The sequence below is a fragment of the Thalassophryne amazonica genome, chromosome 4 (assembly GCF_902500255.1).
Source record: "Thalassophryne amazonica chromosome 4, fThaAma1.1, whole genome shotgun sequence".
Classification (NCBI taxonomy): Eukaryota; Metazoa; Chordata; class Actinopteri; order Batrachoidiformes; family Batrachoididae; genus Thalassophryne; species Thalassophryne amazonica.
In genome coordinates, this window is record NC_047106.1 from 119,539,504 (window position 1) to 119,560,459 (window position 20,956).

Below are 20,956 nucleotides of genomic sequence, written 5' to 3' on the forward strand. Positions count from 1 at the left end.
GGAAGAGTTCTTGGACCAGTTCTTTATCATAGCACAGTCACAAATGGGAACGAGTGAGAACGGGATCTCACTGAGACAAGGAGGCACTTAACTGGCGTGTAGTTGAGACGCACTCTGCACCAAGAGCAGATGATCTCCAAAGTGACGTTGCTGTGCAGGTAGTCAGAGCCAGGATCCAGGTCAGCTTGGGAGCCATACTGAAATCGTCTGAAACATCAGGAAAAGACAGCTTGCTCTAATACGGAATTAGAGGGGAGACCAGGTTAGCTGAGCTTTTGCTGTGGGATGCTTCATCATCTTAAGCGCACAGCTTGAAGACAGTCAATGTCACAGGGCGGCATTCAGGTTTGATCCTCTTGGAGACTGCCTGGATCATCAAAGTTGGCTCTGGAAGCTGGCGAGGCAAAACGAGGCAAGCAAGGCAAACAAACAAACATGACACAGAAGTATCTGGCCATACATGAACAGAAAGTCAGGGTTTAAATACTCAATAATCAGTCACTCATCTGATCCAGGTGTGAAACAAAACTAAGGGTATCATCTGGTGGAGAAACCAACACATGACACTGGTAAAACAGAGTTAAAACCAGGATCAGAGGGAAATCCTAACACTTTATTTACATCACTTATGAAGAAATAAAACAGTATGGCACTCTATGGTAAATCTGTGTGGAGTCGACAGTTCTCAAAAACTGAGTGACTGTGCAAGAAGAATTTATTGGCTTCTGTGGCTGTGATTGGAGAAATTGTGCAGAGTGCATGTGGATTCTTAAAAAAGAAGACATGAAAGTTCAGCTACAATTTGCCAGAAGGTACATTTGAGATGCAAGCATAGGTTTGTCGTTTTTAGTGAAAGAAAATTTTTTTCTGCTCCATTTTATCTGAAGAAAATTGGTAATAAAACTGATTATTTACAAGTATTCTACCAAAGTGGCCTATTACTTGTGCAACCCATCATTTTGGCTTATAGATTTTTTATTTATATCAAGTTGTAGAAATCTGCTTTGAGTTACAACCTCCAAGTGCAACTGCAACACCCCAATCAGTTGCTGTGGATGTGTTCAGAAACTGTGAAAGATGTAACCTTCCACTCATGAATGGTACAGAGAAGGATTTTCTAAAAAAAAAAAAAAAAAAGTGAAATTTCAGGTACACTTAACCAAAAGGCACATGGGCAACCCACAATGAGATTTGATCTGTTTTATGAAAATCCTTTTGTCTGTTGCATGAAGATGCAACAGACAAAAGTTGCATGATGTAAAGTTTCTCCAAACACAACCGTAGAAGTTAATAACACTTTCAGAGTTACCTGGGTGTCTTGGTGGCTTTCCTCACCAGTCTTACTCTTGCACAGTTTCTCAGTATTTTAAGTTATTATGGTTTATTATGTCTGGGTTATTATGTCCGCCGAGGACATAATAAAATCATCTGTGTTTATTTATTTGTCTGTCTGTCTGTCTTTTAGCAGAATTACGTCAAAACTACTGCACAGATTTTGACGACATTTTCACCACAGATATTGGGCCACAGACTTCACGGATTTTGATGAAATTTTCAACACAGGTAGATATTACACCATGGAAGACTCCATTAAATTTTGGGGGTGATCTGGATCCGGATTCAGGTTCTGGATGTAGTTTCTTTTTATATATGCTTTGAAGGATTACGTCAAAACTCCTTCACGGATTCTCACCAAATTTGCACCACGGATACATATTAGGCCATGGAAGGCTTCACTGAATTTTGGAGGTGATCTCACGGATCCGGATTTCACTTTATGTAGGCTTTGGAGGATTACTTCAAAACTACAGTTGTATGCAAAAGTTTGGGCACCCCTGATAATTTTCATGATTTTCCTTTTTTAATCATTGGTTGTCTGGATCAGAAATTTCAGTAAAATATGTCATATAGCAGATGAACACACTGATATTTCAGAAGTGAAATGAAGTTTCTAGTATTTACAGATGTTTGTCTGCTGTATGATATATTTAACTGAATTTGCTGATCCAAACAACCAATGATTTATAACGGAAAATCATGGAAATCATCACGGGTGCCCAAACTCTTACATACAACTGTACTTCACAGATTCTCACCAAATTTGCACCACAGATAGATATTAGGGCATGGAAGACTCCATTAAATTGTAGAGGCGATCCAGATCCGGGTTGATGGATGTCAGAAATCTCTGATTGCTCTTGTTTTAACAGTATTCCACACAGGTTTATTACACAGTACCATACTGTTTGTAGTCTTTTAATGATTTTTGTAATTGAAGTCCAAGACATATTCATTGACTTGGAAATGTTCATGTCTTCATCCACTGACTTGTCTAAGGAAAACTGACTGTGAAATTGATGCTTTGTAGTCAGAATAATCCTCAAATTTAATTTGTTTCATTTATTATGGGCTCTGAAAATGGAGGAACTATGTGTGAAAATTTCCATAATTCTCAAATGGTAAAAGCATTTTTTTTAATGCTGTTGTATTAAAACTTTAAATCTACAATACATGCATATTTCAACTGTATAATTTTACCTGCCCTGTGGTGGTGCACAGAGGTAAAATAACAATAATAGTGTCACTGTCCAAATACTTACAGATGTGATATTTTTACAATGTTTCTCTTCAAAATGTGAAACTGTTTCTTGATAGATTTTCTGAATATGAAGGTTTTTTTTTTTTTTTTTTTGCTCCTCTACTTTCCAGAGGGGAGAAGAATCAACATCATTCTTTGGAACAGATTCTGTTGATGACTGGCCCAACAAACACGCTGCCTCATTAGCTGCAAAACTGTAAAAGTTACAGAACAATGATTAAAAATCAGCCATATGAATTTGAACTTCTCATTTTAGCCATCAAGGACATAATGAGATAGAATCCAGTCCATTTCCTGATACCAATACAAAACAACAGATTGCTTATAAAACAGGAGCAGCTGAATCCATCTGGACACCACAAGCTGCATCAGACGTCCTTCTGACAGTCATTTTTGTTGGAAGCGATGCCATACTTTTCACTTTTCCTCATCAAATACTCAGCTTTGAGCCAGATTTTGTGGCCTGATGCAGACAGACAAGTTAAAAGTTAACTGTTGAAAATTTTCTCTCCATGAATGGATTCCATGGGTTTTGATATTTATTACAAATGAACATGAAACACTCCACAAGCTGTATTCCATTTTATTTTCTGCTCTCTATTCAGATTTATTTTTTTTCCCACTGTACAGTCATACAGTGTAAATAAGTATTTGGACAGTAACACAATTTGTAATTTTGGGTCTTATAAGTCATTGGAAATGATGCAGCTGTGGAAATTGTAATGGATGAAAGAAGGAGCAACAATTTTCCATTTTGACAAAGCAACAGCATGTCCTTTATTTCTCTTCTGGTTCACACAACAGACTTTACAGAACAGCTCAGCCCCACCCATTAACCACACCGGGGTCCTGATGGAAAAATATCAATGTGGCGAAGACTCTTTGGCATTCGTTTCACACATGTCAGCATTTTGTCACATGCATAACAAGAACAAACATCACCATTACCCACACAGGGGTCCTGAGGGGAATCAGGAACAAACATCGGCCATTACCCATGTAGGGGTCCTGATGGGAAAACATCAATGGGGCCGAAATACTTTAATATGCACTTCACACATCTCTATATGTTATCACATGCAAAACAGGGAACATGCTCTAACCACAGGTGACAACACTTGGTATGGTGAATTATGTCCACAATGTCCGTTACATGTTGAATGTCTGCCACACAGTCATGATGTGCTTGTCAGGTCGACTTCTGGGGGATGACAAAAGTACCACATTAATCATTTAGAAATTACAGCCATACACAGTAATTCATCAGTAATTTGGTAATGCCCTTCATCATGGTTATAAAGGCCTTTATTGCCATTTGTAATAATTTGTCCTAGCCCATCCTCATTATGTTAGACACAATTCAAAATCTAGGAGCAGTAGGCAACCCACCTCGAGTTGGGACCAACCCCAGGTGTAGGGACACAGCATTGGTCATGGGCAGACAAAGGAGCAGACCCTAAATAAGCATGTTTTTGATTGTGGGAAGAAATTGAAACACTTGGAGGAAATCCACAATGACACAGGGAGAACATGAAAACTTCTAGAAAAGATGATGTTATAATAACTGGTTTGGAAACAAAACATCGGTTGTATGCAAGGGTGGTGGATTCTGGTGGAGCCAGTGGGGAGGATGCACCACCTGAAGAACTACAAACACTAGAACAGAAAGTTACAATTTTTTTTATATCAAAAAGGTGTTGTCATACATCAAGATACTATATCAGACTGTCACACAATTCCATCCAAAGACAGTAAAAATAAACTACCTAATATTATAATATGATTTACAAGCAGAAAATACAAAAATGAATTATTAAGACAGGCAAAGAATCTGAAAGGAACAAATGTCTATATAAATGAACATCTAACAAAAAAAAAAACAAAAAAAAAAAATGCAGATATTGCTAGGGAAGCAAGACTATTAAAAAAAAACTACATGGGTCTGGAACTCTAGGGTTTGGATTAGAGTGAAAGAAGGAACAAAGGGTATACAAATCAGAGACATGGAGGACCTTACAAAGTACAGACCTGAGTAGACAAATAAATATGATGTCAGTTGGTAGTATGACCAACAAAAAATCAGACCAAATATGGAAACAGATGATAAAATATATGACAGACACCAATATTGATGAAAGTATATTTGACTTGACTACAATTGGTTGTGAGTATTATATGGGAAAACAGTTAAATAGTGAAAAAATTACTGAAGATACCCTGTCACTCATACATATAAACATCCGAAGCTTGTACTGTAAAATGTCAAAAATAAAAGATTATTTAAACCAGTTTAAAAATAGATTCAGCATTGTTGCAATCACAGAATCTTGGCTTAAAAATGACCTCATGGCTGATGTTCAAATGGAGGGATATGAGCTATATTTTGTAAATAGAAGAGATAAAAAAGGCGGAGGTATTGCTTTGTACATAAAAACAGATCTGACATGTAAAATTGTAGAAGAAATAACAATTATAGATGATGTCATAGAAATTGTAACAGTGGAAATTGTACATGAAACATCTAAAAATATTCTAATCAGTTGTGTATACAGAGCACCAGACTCTTGTGTTGTGAAATTTACAGATAAAATAATATAATTATTCCATCAAATCAAAAACAAAACGCTCTTTATGTGTGGAGACTTTAATGTTAATGTGGAAAGCTCCAGTTGCCAAAGAGTAAGTGATTTTGTGAATTCAATGAATAGCTTGGGCTTATTCCCTTTGACAACAAAACCAACCAGAATTACATCGCAAAGTGCAACTGTAATTGACAATATATTCACAAATAGAATACATGAAATTATTAAGAATGGGATATTGATGACAGATCTCAGTGATCATTTACCAGTTTTTCAATATTTAAATATAAAAATAGGTACAAAAAAAAACTGTTATAAACTTTAAAAGAGATAAGTCATTAAAAGCCTTAGAGGCATTAAATTATGACCTTAAAAATCAAAATTGGGAAGAAGTTTATGTCGGTGACGTTAATGTAGCATACAATTCATTTATGAAAATACTGATGAAATCACATAATAAAAATTGTAAATTAATAAAAACTAGTAAGAAAAGAGTAAATAAACCATGGCTGACTAAGGGAATAAAAAAGCTTGTGTAAAGAATAACTATTTATATAGGTGCTTTTTAAAAATGCAAACAAAGGAAACAGAACATAGATACAAAAAAATATAAAAATAAACTATTGACAATAATTAGGAAACAAAAAAAAAAAGATTATATAGTGAACAATTGAATAAGAGTAAAGATAATATGAGGGCAACATGGGGAATTATAAAAAGTGTGATGGAAAGTGATGGAGTGAAATCAACTTTTCCGAATGACCTTGTCAAGGAAAATAAAGAGATATATGACATTAAAGAAGTTGTAAATAGTGTAATGATTATTTTTCAAAGGTGGGATCAAGTCTGGTGGGAAATAAACCAATAGTAGAAGATAAATTAAATACAATTGTAAATACGGTCAACACTATTTTCCTTGACAATGTGGAAAAAGATGGAATAAGGAATATTGTAAAAAAAACTGTGTAAGCAAAAGATCAACTGACTATGAAGATTTAGACATGATGACTGTAAAAAGTATAATAGAAACTGTTATTGAACCATTCACTTACATTTGTAATCTGTCTCTGTCAACAGGAATTTTTCCAGACGAAATGAAAATTGCCAAGGTAGTCCCATTATATAAAAATGGAGACAAACATAACGTTTCAAATTACAGGCCAGTGTCATTGCTTCCACAGTTTTCTAAAATTATGGAAAAAGTTTTTGTGACAAGGTTGGATAAATTCATTGAGAAACATCATATTTTAAATAATGCTCAGTATGGATTCAGAACAAAACATTTGACAGCTATGGCAATTATGGAATTAACAGAGAAAATATCAACAGCAATAGATAATAAGGATTATTTTGTTTTTATTGACCTGAAAAAAACTTTTGATGTTATCGATCATTCAAGATTGCTTCACAAGTTACAACAATATGGAATAAGAGGGATTGCACATCAGTGGGTAAAAAGCTACTTAGAAAATAGAAAACAGTTTGTTCAGATAAATAATACTAAATCAGAATTGTGTAATATTATTTGTGGAGTACCACAAGGGTCGGTACTTGGACCCAAACTGTTTATTTTGTATATCAATGATTTTGTGAATGTATCTAATGTACTTGGTAGCATTTTATTTGCTGATGATACATTATTTTACTCTGGATCAGAAATACAGGAAGTAGCACAAGTGATAAATACAGAGTTGGAAAAAGTTAAATATTGGTTTGATATAAACAGATTATCACTTAATCTTAATAAAACAAATTTCATATTGTTTAATGACAGAGTAAAAAAAAGTGATGTGTCATTAAAAATACGAGGGCTGTCAATAAAGTATAGGTCTTTTTTATTTTTTTCAAATACTATATGGATTTCATTCATATGTTTTTACGTCAGACATGCTTGAACCCTCGTGCGCATGCGTGAGTTTTTCCACGCCTGTCGGTGACGTCATTCGCCTGTGAGCACTCCTTGTGGGAGGAGTCGTCCAGCCCCTCGTCGGAATTCCTTTGTCTGAGAAGTTGCTGAGAGACTGGTGCTTTGTTTGATCAAAATTTTTTCTAAATTTGTGAGACACATCGAAGTGGACATGGTTCGAAAAATTAAGCTGGTTTTCAGTGAAAATTTTAACGGCTGATGAGAGATTTTGAGGTGATACTGTCGCTTTAAGGACTTCCCACGGTGCGAGACATCGCGCAACGCTCTCAGGCGCCGTCGTCAGCCTGTTTCAAGCTGAAAACCTCCACATTTCAGGCTCTATTGATCCAGGACGTCGTGAGAGAACAGAGAAGTTTCAGAAGAAGTCGGTTTCAACATTTTATCCGGATATTCCACTGTTAAAGGAGATTTTTTTAATGAAAGACGTGCGGACGGGTCCGCGCGTCGGGACGCAGCCGGCGCGGTGTGGCGGCACAGGAAAAACACCTCCGTGTTGATAACCATTTGTAAAATCCAGGCGGCTTTTGATGGCTTTCAGTGGAGTGAGTATATGAGAAATTGTTTAACAGCTGGACATGTTCCAACTTGTCCTTAAGGCTTCCAACAGAGGTGTTTTCCTGTGGCGGAGCGTTGCGGCGGCTGCGAGCCGACGCTGCAATCCGTCCGCACGTCTTTCATTAAAAAAATCTCCATTAACAGTGGAATATCCGGATAAAATGCTGAAACCGACTTCTTCTGAAACTTCTCTGTTCTCTCACGACGTCCTGGATCAATAGAGCCTGAAATGTGGAGGTTTTCAGCTTGAAACAGGCTGACGACGGCGCCTGAGAGCGTTGCGTGACGTCTCGCACCGTGGGAAGTCCTTAAAGCGACAGTATCACCTCAAAATCTCTCATCAGCTGTTAAAATTTTCACTGAAAACCAGCTTAATTTTTCGAACCGTGTCCACTTCGATGTGTCTCACAGGTTTAGAAAAAATTTTGATCAAACAAAGTGCCAGTCTCTCAGCAACTTCTCAGACAAAGGAATTCCGACGAGGGGCTGGACGACTCCTCCCACAAGGAGTGCTCACAGGTGAATGACGTCACCGACAGGCGTGGAAAAACTCACGCATGCGCACGAGGGTTCAAGCATGTCTGACGTAAAAACATATGAATGAAATCCATATAGTTTTTGAAAAAAATAAAAAGGACCTATACTTTATTGACAGACCTCGTAGATGGAATGGACATTCAAAGGGTAAAAGAAACAATTTTTAGGAGTTATGATTGATGAAGATTTTACATGGAAGTCACACATAAATTACATAAAAGGAAAGATAGCGAAAGCCATTGCTGTTTTGCATAAAGTTAAATATTCATTAAATAGCTATGGATTATTAACATTGTACAATTCATTGATTGTTCCATAGTTGACTTATTGTGTAGAAATCTGGGGATCAACATGTACAACTTATACACAGCCTTTATTTATTTTGCAGAAAAGAGCTTTAAAAGTGATTAGCAACAGTTGTTTTAGAGATCCATCTAGTCCATTGTTCATTAAGTATAGGGTACTTAAATTTAATGATTTAGTTGATTTGAAATCGTTACAAACAATGTACCAAGCGAATAACAATACCTTACCAATAAACATTCAAAATATATTTGAAAAAAGAGTAAGTAGTTATAATTTAAAGGGCACAGAAGTCTTTAAAAACCCAAGATTCAGAACCAAGATAAAGGAACGGAGTATTGCAGTGAATGGTGTAAAATTATGGAACAACCTCAACAAAGAAATCAAAGAATCAAGGTCACTTAAATTATTTAAAAAACGTATTAAACTTGATGTATTTCATAAGTATAAAACTATGAAATAAGTCAGTGGGCTGTGACAAAGCCAAAAATGTAATCTGTTAATAGTGTTTAGAATGTTTGAAGTTTAAAATGTAATCTGTTAGGGATGTAGTCTTTTTAATAATGGTTAAAATTATGAAATAAATCGGTGGCATGTGACAAAGTCATAGAAATGTAATCTGTTAAATTATGTTCATTAATGATGCTTGATATTGCAAGACTGTATTGTAAAAAGGGGGCAGAATATATAAGACTTGTTCTTCCAATCTGCTCCTTTTCATTCAATGGTTTGTAATGTTTTGTTATTTCTGCTTTTCTGTTTTTTTTCTTTTAAATGAAATAAAAAAAAAAAAAAAAAAAAAAAAAACTTCACACAGCAAGTGAACCCAAGACCTTCTTGCTGTGAGGCAATAGTGCTGACCACTTATCCACCGTGCCGCCAGGGTTAGGGTTATATCCTGTTTTATGCATGTGTCATCCCGGAGATGCCCAGATGCACAACATGGTAGCTGAGCAGTTTCAGCATTAGCTGATTACACAAATTTCAAGTTTGTTAATAAGGACATTTGTCATGATTTATGCAGATATTGATGGCACAAACAACTACAAATGGCAGAATTAATTGAGTTCACTAATAAGGCCAACAGCTGAGACCTTAACATTCTGCCACTGGAAGCCAATGAAGAGGGGAGAGACAAATCCAAACAACAATCAGTTTTATATTATGGGAAGATGACTTTATTAATATGGATTTCTGTTTTAAAAACTCATTGAAATATTATCCAGATGTGACCACTGCCAACATTTTGCTGACTGTCACCAAGACAACACAGGGCTTTCCAACACTGCACTTTTACATCAAGGCAGAGTGTGTCAGTGAGTAAACCAGCAAGGTGTGGATCATTATTTCTGAAAATGGCAATGTGTATTTATCAGGCTGTCATTGCATAGGGCAGAGCTCTCAAACCGGTTCCAGAAAGGGCCGAGAGGGTGCAGGCTTTCTGTGCAGCCACCCACTCCAGCAGGTGATTTCACTGATTAACTGATTTCAACTGTTCAAACTGATGTTAATCAGTGAAATCATTTGCTGGAGTGGGTGGCTGCACAGAAAACCTGCACCCTCTCAGGCCCTTTCTGGAACCGGTTTGAGACCTCTGAAAGGGTAAGTGGTGTGAAATGTTTAAAAAAAAAAACTGCCAGGAGCATTGACAATATTAATGTTTGTACTAAGACTTTGAACTAGAATTGTTTCCCAACCAGTTCGTTCCAAACAGAAACTGTATTTTAAACACTTCTGGTTTTGGGTTCCACCCCAAAATTTATATTCCTGAACGGGTTAGAACAAAAACAAAAACACCTCCGCCAAACAAAAAACATAATAATTCCAATAAACAGTGTTTCTAAAAACGTTCCTCCATATTTGTCTGCTCCTGGTGTGTTTCTCAGTGAGAAACACAGGATGTGGTGCTTTGTCCAGCCAACAAGAACCAAAATAAGTGAAGAACAGGAGATGAACCTCACCGGGTCATTGTAAATGGAAACCTTTTCAAGAATGAAAAAAAAACAAAACCTAAATAAATAAAATGGTATTAACCATTAACCAAAGCCTTGGTTTGTAGGGAGTTTGCCGTTTGTTCACACTGAAAGGGCCTGGGGGGTATGCTATACATCCGGGTACCGCAACATTGTCACATGCGTACAACACACTACAACTCCAACTGTGATAAAGTTTGAGAGGACAGGCAGTTTCATGACCAGGCATTTCAGTGCAAATTAAGCAGATATAAGGTCTGGAGTTGATTCCAAGTGATAAATTTAATTCTGGTATTTTTGTACTGGAACACTCAATCTGAGGTGGAAAAATGTGTTGAGGCATGTGAAAGTAGAAATAATGTGACTGAAAATGCAAAATATATCAATCAGACAAATAGCACAAAATATAGGAATGAAAAAAACAAAAAAACAATAATACATTCTTAAAAAGAAGGAATGCATTGGTAAGCTAAATAACACCTAAAGTCCTGAAAGACGACAGAAGACAAATGGTTCATGGCAGAATTCTCTCCTCCTTGAAGTAAACCACCCTTTGTGATAGATTAATTTTATTAAGAAACCGATAATTGATATTGATAATTTCATGAGGCAGCAAAACAGTCATTAAAAGCAGTTTTAGAATACACAATTAAAATCAGTCAGTTAAAACAGTAAAATTGGGAGTTAATCTATGAACAAATGCCTGAAATGTAAGACTCTTTCATCATTAATTCATTTTGAATTACATTAAAACTGTGAGAGCTGTTAAAATGTTAAGTGCTAGGAAAGAGCTAAAAATGGGTTAAAACAAGGTTAAAATGGCCATAAATATACAGGTCAGGTTATTTTATCTGGGATCCACCTGTTGAGCCTTCAGAGAGATTGATGGTGATTGATTAGTTATGCCTGCAGGGACCAGGAGGGGGAGCTCGCGGTCACGATGCTTCATTCTCAATGAAGCTGCCAGAGAGGAAACATCGTGTCTGAGCGTCTTTATTGATATTTCCCCCTTTCAGGGTGTAACATTTTGGAGGCACCGCTGGGATGAGTGTGACGAGGGCCAGCTGTCCCAGATAGACGTCCCTGGTTATCATTCAGCCCCCCATATCTTCAGCCAGGGTGGATGACAGCGTGTGGTGTTCCATCTGTGGAGAGAGACTTCCATGCAATCTGAGGCTAACCACTGGTGCCAGGAGAGCTGTGTTGTCCATTCTGCCAGGAGACGGATCTACATCACCCTAACATTGTCCACGGGCCAGCGACTGGGATGGATTTTTCGGAGCTTGAGAATTTGAAACTAGAAGTCGGCAGTGCATTGTACACACTAACAAAAGATGCTTTGGTTGAAGTTTGCAGCTTTTTAACTATTGCTGGTGCAAAATTTGAGAAGGTATCAGGCAAGAATTGCTCTTCTCTTATCTCACATATCACCAGTCATCTGGAGAGAGCAGAGTTACATGAACTGGAGGACCAAGGCATGTCTGAATTACTTGGCCTAAAAGACAAAGTTATTGAATTGCAACATTCCCCTCAAAATACTGCACCAGAACAGGCTGCCAAAGATGCAAAACAAATGGAAGTGGTGCAAGAGCATGTAGTTCAACTATCAGAAGAAGAGTTGTTGAAAAAAGAAATCGAGAGATTACAACAAGCACTGGCACTCTCACAAGAGAAACCAAACCAAAGCAGAGAAGCCAAAAGGTCAGTGGATGATGGAGTTAACGTTGTTGAAATGAAACACACTCAACAGTTCTCCCAACCCCGTTTGTCAGTACAGTGGAGCAAAGAGTTCAAAATATCAGGACAGATTGGTGAGCCAGGACAAAAAGACAAACTTACTTTCTCAAGCCTAGCACACCAGATTGAACAAGGCATCAGCAAGGGATTTCCCGAAATTGAGATAGTTGACGCAGTGATTAGGGCCATAGCACCGGGCCTGCAACTACGCAGCTATCTTGAGGGCAAAGCCAATCTTACCCTACCAAGCTTAAGAATGATTCTGAGGTCTCACTATCAAGAAAAGGGTGCAACAGAACTGTACAAACAACTAACATCAGAGGTCCAAAGCAGCAAGGAAACTCCTCAAGCATTCCTGATCCGTGCTCTAGACTTGAGGAAAAAAAATTTTGTTTGCTTCACAGGAAGCAGAATCTGGCCTTAGGTATGATCCTGTCCTTGTCCAAAGCATGTTTTTTCATACCGTGCTAACAGGTCTACAAAATTACAGTATTAGAAGTGACCTCCAACCTTACCTGCAACAAACTACATCAAGTGATGAGCTTCTCCTCGAAAAAGTCAACCGTGCCTGTGCAAACAAAGCAGAGACAAAACAAAAAGAAATTACTAACCCAACAGCGGCCAGCCACTGTGCACTCAGTCCAGCCGAATGAATCACATGCAGAAACAAAAGGGAAAAATCACAATACTGAACCCACCAACAGAATCCAAACTGATGTACTAAATGAACTGAAAGAATTATGTTCTGATATGACAGTACTGAAAAACCTGGGCGCTTAGATATGCCTGCAGGGACCAGGAGGGGGAGCTCGCGGTCACGATGCTTCATTCTCAATGAAGCTGCCAGAGAGGAAACATCGTGTCTGAGCGTCTTTATTGATATTTCCCCCTTTCAGGGTGTAACATCATCTTGTCAAGTCAAGAACACTTGGCAGGAAGTAGATGTATCAGCAGCAAAGTCTACAATCAACAGATGCCTTCATGAATGTAAATCCAGAGGACAAGGTACAATGCACTGGTAACACTCACAAACAGGAAGGTCCAATTAAACTTTGATGATATAAAAAAATAAATAAAAGCCTGCAGTTGGACAACTAGCTTCTTGTCACAGATGTAACCAAGTTTGCCTTGGACTAGTCTAATGAGAAAAATGAGTTTGGAGAAGGAAAAGAACAGCTAATGATTCGAAGTGTGCCACATCATCCATCAAACCCAGTGGAGGCAGAGTTACACTTGGGCATGTGTAGCTGACCAAGATACAGCTGGAACTGGGTCTGATGTTTATTGATGATGTGGCTGCTGCTGGGTGGGTGCCTCACAGTGCACTTGGATAATGACCTCAAACATAGTGCCAAAGCAACTCAAAAGCTTCTTCGGGCGGAGAACTGTAATATCATTCAATGGCCACATCAGTCACCAGACCATGACCCAATAAAACATGCTTTTCAGACAAAAGTGAAACAGAGAGACTCAAAGCAAGTAGTAACTGAAGGTGACTACAGCAAAAGCCTGGCAATGGATCTCAAGGGAGGGACATAAATATTTGATGATGTCTATGGCTTCCCAACTTCAGGCAGCTGATGTCTACATAGGATTTGCTTCCAAGTATTCAAAATGTCCTTTGATTTATAATTATGCTAGTTTGTCCATTTATTTTTGGTCTTTAACGTGGTTGACACGATATTATTGGTGCATCCTTTGAATTAAAGCTGAAAGCCAGTCAAATCTTTATTATGTCATTTCAATGCCATAGTGTTAGAACACAGAGGTGAAATTACAAATGTATTGGACTGGACCTATTTGTTGTTCGTCTTATTAGTTTGCTCATTCATTAGTTTGTCAGCAGGATAGCTCAAACTAACATGAATGGATTTTAATTCAATTTGACATGGAAGTAGGCCTTGGGCCAAAGAAAAGCTGATTAAATTTTGGTACCCAGCTGGAAGTGTCATGATCTGCCTTTGTCTGCCTCCCTGTCCTGTCTGTTTTTAACCTTGAGTGTAGTTTGTGAGTTTTTCCCCCAGATGGCGCACTCAGAGCTGAGGAACACCTGCTGCTTAACACTGCCACACACCTGACGTGCATAAACGGCTCATCCACACACCTGACGTGCATAGCGGCTGATCAGCAGCGGGCTACTTAAACCCAGGCTTTCAGCTCATTCACAGCCGGATTCTTGGTTTCTCGATGTCCTTGCCATGAAGCCAGATTCTCTGCCTGAGATTCCATGACCTTGACTTCGCCTTTCCTGCCGCTTCTATGCGCTCTGACGACAGAGCTTACCTCAGCTATATTCAAGGTAACCTGGCCAACTCTCTAATTTCCATATTAGAGTGTGTTGTCTTTCTTGGTGCTCCCAGACACCATCCTGCATGGCTTCCATGCTGCACCGACTCCTGGTTCCACAGCAACCTGCACACCGTCATTTTGGAACTCTCTGGCTCTCAGCTCAGAGCGTGCAGCTCAGCCCTGCTCCAGTTAAGTTCCTTCATGTTTCTGTGGGATTCTGCTCTCACACATTCCTGCCTGTGACTGTGCATGACTAAGAACTGTATCCAAGAACTAATTCCAAGAACTGTTTTCCAAGAACCAGATGAACTTTGATATTGCACTACTAAGAATTTTCCAAGCTGAATCTATTATCAAGTCCTGCTTATTTGGAACTGCGTCACTGTGACGCAGTTCCAAATAAACAGGACCTCTGAAGATAATCCAGGACCTCTGAAGATAATCCATGAACTGTGAACGATTCCTGGACAGCAAACCTCATTTCCTAAATGGAGAACATTTCCAGAACTGTGAACATTTTTGTTTTAAGCCTTCAGTGAACTGTGAATTGTTAAAGGCTTCCAGTGTTACGAGTGCAGTCACTCACCATCTCTCTCCTCTGTTCTTCTAGTTCCTGTTCTCGGCTCTGTGCATCCCACCTGGTCCCGTTCGCAGAATGGAGCACCCTAATTTCCACTGCTACGACTGGGCTGAGAAAAATTGGTGAAAATAAAGTCAGCTGTGTGGAATGGAAGCAATTTTGTCATCAAAGTTTTGAGAGCTAAATTTAGTGTTTAGCCCCATGTACAGTAAAACTCACCAAAACCCTCATCTTATAACTTGGATGTTTTTGTATGGTTTGTATGTAATAAACACCATACATAACATATTGTTGTTTGCATTGGATAAAATGTCCTGTACGATCGCAATGTATTTCCATTAAAAACCCCTTACCTGTACCGGACAGATCAGTCTGGATGTCCCCAGTAACAGAGGTACAAAATTAAAGTTCAGCACTCTGACACTCACAGATTCGAGGAAAGTGGGACTGGAGTCATTTCCGTAATTAAAAGCCCGACTGTTTTTTTCCAAACCGTGCTCAGACATGGACCCACAGATGTGCACCTGTTAAATCAGACACCACAAAAGGCTGTTATTTGACACTTTTCTGCTTTCACTCTTTTCTTTCATATCTTAATAGCTTTTGCAGTGCATACGCTGATTACGAATGGATCAGAAAAGTCTGCAAATTTACAACACAGAGTCAGAAAAAGAGGAAATTGTACATCTTACTTTTGAATTGGAAGTGATGATTGTACAAAGAAAGGCTTGTTGAGGGACAAATTAGTCCAGAATAAAGCATAATCCAGGGAAGGAGAACTTTAAAACTGTCACGCACGTCTGCATCATTACACAGAGTTACAGCTGCAGAAGCATAAATCAGGCTTTAAATTAATTAAATAAATCATCATAAATTCAAATTCATCGGAAATTCATGTAAATTTAATAGTTTAACTAGTTTTACGTCCGCCAAGGACATAATAAAATCATCTGCATTTATTTGTCTGTCTGACTTTCAGCAGGATTACATCAAAAGTATTGCATGGATTTTGACAAAGTTTTCATGACAGATAGGTATTAGGTCAAGGAAGAATATTTTGGAGTTACATTTTGGAGTTGATCCGGATCCGGATTCTGGATCAAGTTTCACTTTATATATGCTTTGAAGGATTACTGTTAGCAGGATTATGTCAAAATGACTTCATAGATTCTCATCAAATTTGCACCACAGACACAACCCCAGTTTCAATGAAGTTGGGACGTTGTGCAAAATGTAAATAAAAACAGAATACAATGATTTGCAAATCCTCTTCGACCTATATTCAACTGAATACAGCACAAAGACAAGATATTTAATGTTCAAACTGATAGACTTTATTGTTTTTGTGCAAATATTTGCTCATTTTGAAATGGATGCCTGAAACACATTTCAAAAAAGCTGGGACAGTGGTATGTTTACCACTGTGTTACATCAGGTTTCTTTCTAACAGCACTCAAGCATTTGGGAACTGAGGACACTAATTGTTGAAGGTTTGTAGGAGGAATTCTTTCCCATTCTTGCTTGATGTACAACTTCATTTGTTCAACAGTCCGGGGTCTCTGTTGTAATCCAAGAAATCTTGTGTTATAAAAGGAGAGCGACTTAAGCCCGGGTCCCACCGAATAATGAAGGATGAAGAAAGAGCCACGCAGCATGTTTTCTTTGCTACGAGAGGGTTTCTTCAACTATCGTGGGAGTTTCGTGGCTCTGAGAGGCATTATCTTCAGTTAACGAGGCTCCTCTCTGAACGTGGCGCTAATTTGAAGAAGTTCAACATTTAGCAACAACAGCGTGGCGCAGTTTGTGTACGAGTGATGACTTAGAGGCATTTGCGAGTCTGCTAAAAGCCCATTATTCTTGCGCCTGGAAGCTTCGCAGGACCTGATAGGCTATTTTTGGAGCGGCTCTCCTCTTGCGCACACAATTCCACTTGCTCTGTGCGCTGGACTCTATATAAAATAATTATTTTGTAGCGGATTAATCATTTTCTGCCAAACCTTGGATGCTGAAAACACCTCTAATCACTTCTGGAATCACAAAGGACTGTTTCATCTGGACACTTTTCCCCTCTCTTTCTTCCTCCATGTGGAACAGCTTAAGGTAACTATTTTTAATGTTTTTTATAGCTTCATAAAACAGTTCCTAGTATGTCTGTTGTATGTTGATGTCTGATGTATGTAAAAGTATGTTGATTTAATATCTTGTTAATGGATCACGTGAGCTCTGCTGTGTGTGCGCACTGATGCACTGAGGCAGTGACTCATCATCACGCTTCAAACGAGCATTTAGGCAGAACGCCAGCTCACAAAAGAGCGCCTTTGCAGAAATAAATGGACAAACACAAAATTAAAAGTGATCACAGTGTAAAAATGACTGTTTAAAGTCAGGGAAAAAATAAAGCCAGCAAGCCACGGATGGATTTTAAGCCAGTGAGACTGAAACACAGAGGCAGCTGTCCAGGAATGGAACAGCGGCACGCGTGCAAAAGAGCAATTTTGCAGAAATAAACAGACAAAGTTTATAGTGCGATTATGGTGTGTGTGTTTAAGCCACAGAAGAAATAAAGCCAGCGAGCCGTGGAGCCAGCGAGGAGCACAGAGGCGGCTCTCCAGGAACCCGTGGTTCGGTTCTAGCTGGTCTGGTGCATCACAGGTGGACAGCAGCCTAGTGCACAATCGCGGGACTGTACTAGATCGTCTATTTTTGGACTGCATTTAAAAAAATGTGACATCTTTAAATGCTGCTGTGAATCTGTGAATTGAAAACCCATATTTTAAAGGGACCAGGTGTGGGAGGGCTGGAGGTTTGGACCAAACTCATGTCTAAACGTGCGCCAACTGTTGTGAAAGTGTAGGTACACGGACCCACAACAGGGGGCGCAATGAACGGACAATGGAGAAAAGTAAGAACAAGTTTTACTGTTGTGAGAAGAGCACAACTAATACAACAATTAACAATTTGGAGGTGTAAGCCGAAATCTGCTGGTGTCGTGTGGGCAGGCCCGAAGGTAGGAGACGTCCGTCCTAGTCGAACCGGAACCACCCAGATCTCCTCTGCCACCGAAACCCAGAAGTACTGGAACCGCCAAGTCCCGAATTCCCAGGTGGCCACTGCCTTCGCTCGTCGGATCCGGTACTGCTGGCGGAAAAGAGCACAAACACACAGGTAGGGATGCGACCGCACCCAGTAGATGGAGAGGGGCGAAGCCGCCTCCACCTCTTGTTACACTGAAGCAGGAAAGGTGAGTACTTATCCAAAACACTTGGCCTTCAGTAGTCCGCTGTCCTGAAAGGTTTATCAAGTATTGTCAAAAACACAGAATATGCTGCAGAGGTGATTACCTTAAACTCAAGGCGATAACTCGGCACTGAGGTGGAGACGCTGTCCTGCTGATATACCTCCGTGCTGAGTGGAGTCAGCTGTGTCCAGTAATGGGTGACAGCTGTCACCCTGGCTGCTCTCATCAGGCGGCAGCGCCCTCTGGTGCCTGGAGCCCGCACTCCAGGCAGGGCGCCCTCTGGTGGTGGTGGGCCAGCAGTACCTCCTCTTCAGCGGCCCACACACAACACCAACATGGCGTTATCATGGCGCTATCACAGCACTATGTGGCTTAGTGTGGCTGATGCGAGCCAATCGAGGCTCTAATGACAGGTCGATCGTGGCACACTAGAGGCTGCTACGTAGCACATGCGGGGTACAGAGAGGCACATAGAGGCACCTTCATAGTGGATACGTGATAGATGAAAACGTGGGTCATTCTTCGAATAATCGCTGACACGCCCATGCGTGGCTCCTTCTTCATCCTTCATTATTCGGTGGGACCCAGGCTTTAGACTATAAGCATGCACTACTGGCTACAAAGTGGACCTAATATTCTGATTTGATCAACATAAGCAGAACTCAAAGTTCTTGTTCGACATGGTGGCAACACTTATTCATGGACAACCACCTGTAGCATCTCACCATGCAAGGTGGAATACCTCTAATTTTGAATGACGCCATTTCCGTTCTAGGCCTGGAGCCTTATGCTTGAGGTCACGCAAATAATCATTAAACCAAGGTGACTGTGTTTTTTTTTTTTTGGGGGGGGGGGGGGTGGTTTTAATAAATGTGGCACAATCATGTCGAGTGTAGTTTTGAGTGCTAAGTTTGAACTATCCACAAGACTGTCTACTGATTGAGCATTTTCCAAATGTCTAGCTTTGAGTTCAGTCATATACTCAACAAAAATATGAACACAACACTTTTGGTTTTGCTCCCATTTTGTATGAGATGAACTCAAAGATCTAAAACTTTTTCCACATACACAATATCACCATTTCACTCAAATATTGTTCACAAACCAGTCTAAATCTGTGACAGTGAGCATTTCTCCTTTGCTGAGATAATCCATCCCACCTCACAGGTGTGCCATACCAAGATGCTGATTAGACACCATGATTAGTGCACAGGTGTGCCTTAGACTGTCCACAATAAAAGGCCACTCTGAAAGGTGCAGTTTTATCACACAGCACAATGCCACAGATGTCTCAAGATTTGAGGGAGCGTGCAATTGGCATGCTGACAGCAGGAATGTCAACCAGAGCTGTTGCTTGTGTATTGAATGTTCATTTCTCTATCATAAGCCGTCTCCAAAGGTGTTTCAGAGAATTTGGCAGTACATCCAACCAGCCTCACAACCGCAGACCACATGTAACCACACCAGCCCAGGACCTCCACATCCAGCATGTTCACCTCCAAGATCGTCTGAGACCAGCCACTCGGACAGCTGCTGAAACAATTGGTTTACATAACCAAAGAATTTCTGCACAAACTGTCAGAAACCGTCTCAGGGAAGCTCATCTGCATGCTCGTTGTCCTTATCGGGGTCTCGACCCGACTCCAGTTAATAATTTCCAGCACAGTCAGCCCAAGAGTGGGCCGACTATTTGTGACCCCCAACAGCTAATAAGGTAAACCTAGATTTATCACGTGGGACGTGACTAAATGTGTATGCTGGTGGGCAGGCCTCATTTAAGGGGAGGACAGCTGTAGGTTTAAGCCAGGTTTCACATAACTCAATCATATCTAAGTGATGATCCATAATTAGATCATTAATCAACGATTCTTGACCCAGATGAAGGCCCTCAGTGGGTCAGTGAGTGGCCGTGCCTTCCCCAGTGGGGTGAAGGCCATCTGGTATCAGCAAGCCATGGCGGCTCCAGAATGAAGGCCAGTTATCAATAAAGCTAAAGCCTTGCTGTCTACAAAATTGCGCCAGCTACCTATTTAAGGAAGTCAGCCTGCTAAATGCCTCATTATCCTGGGAGGGAAGAGGACCAGAGACTATTAATCGATGCTGACACATCTTTCTGACAAGGTCACAAGTCCTCTCTATGTCCATTTTTGTGAACTCTGAGTGCTACATTCTGACATCATTGGCGCCGACGTGAATAACTATTTGATTGTTTTTCGTGGCATGTTCCTTTGTCTGTCTACCCTTCTGCAGTGTCAGCACCCATGTGAGGCAATGTCGGGAGCTCTTGCCCCAGGAATACATTTAATGTCAGCCAGCGTCTGTAACCTGACTTTGCAAGTGATAGAATCCCCTCTCACTAAAGCCCGGCTTTTCGGCCTGGAGATAGGAGTGAAAGTCACCCATGGGCTCAAAGAATTAACATAAGGCATATCCAAGAGAGAAAACCGGTTCACAGTTCGCATTGGCGTGATCAGGTTACCACAACTGGGCACCAAGCCCTACATGACTTGCTCCACCTAACTAAACTATAGTACGAAAGCTGGCCTCCACAGCTGGCATTTCTAGGCTGATGCTAATGGGCATGCTAGTTGGCCCAACACTAACCTCATCTGGAGTGCCCGTAACATCTACCTCCA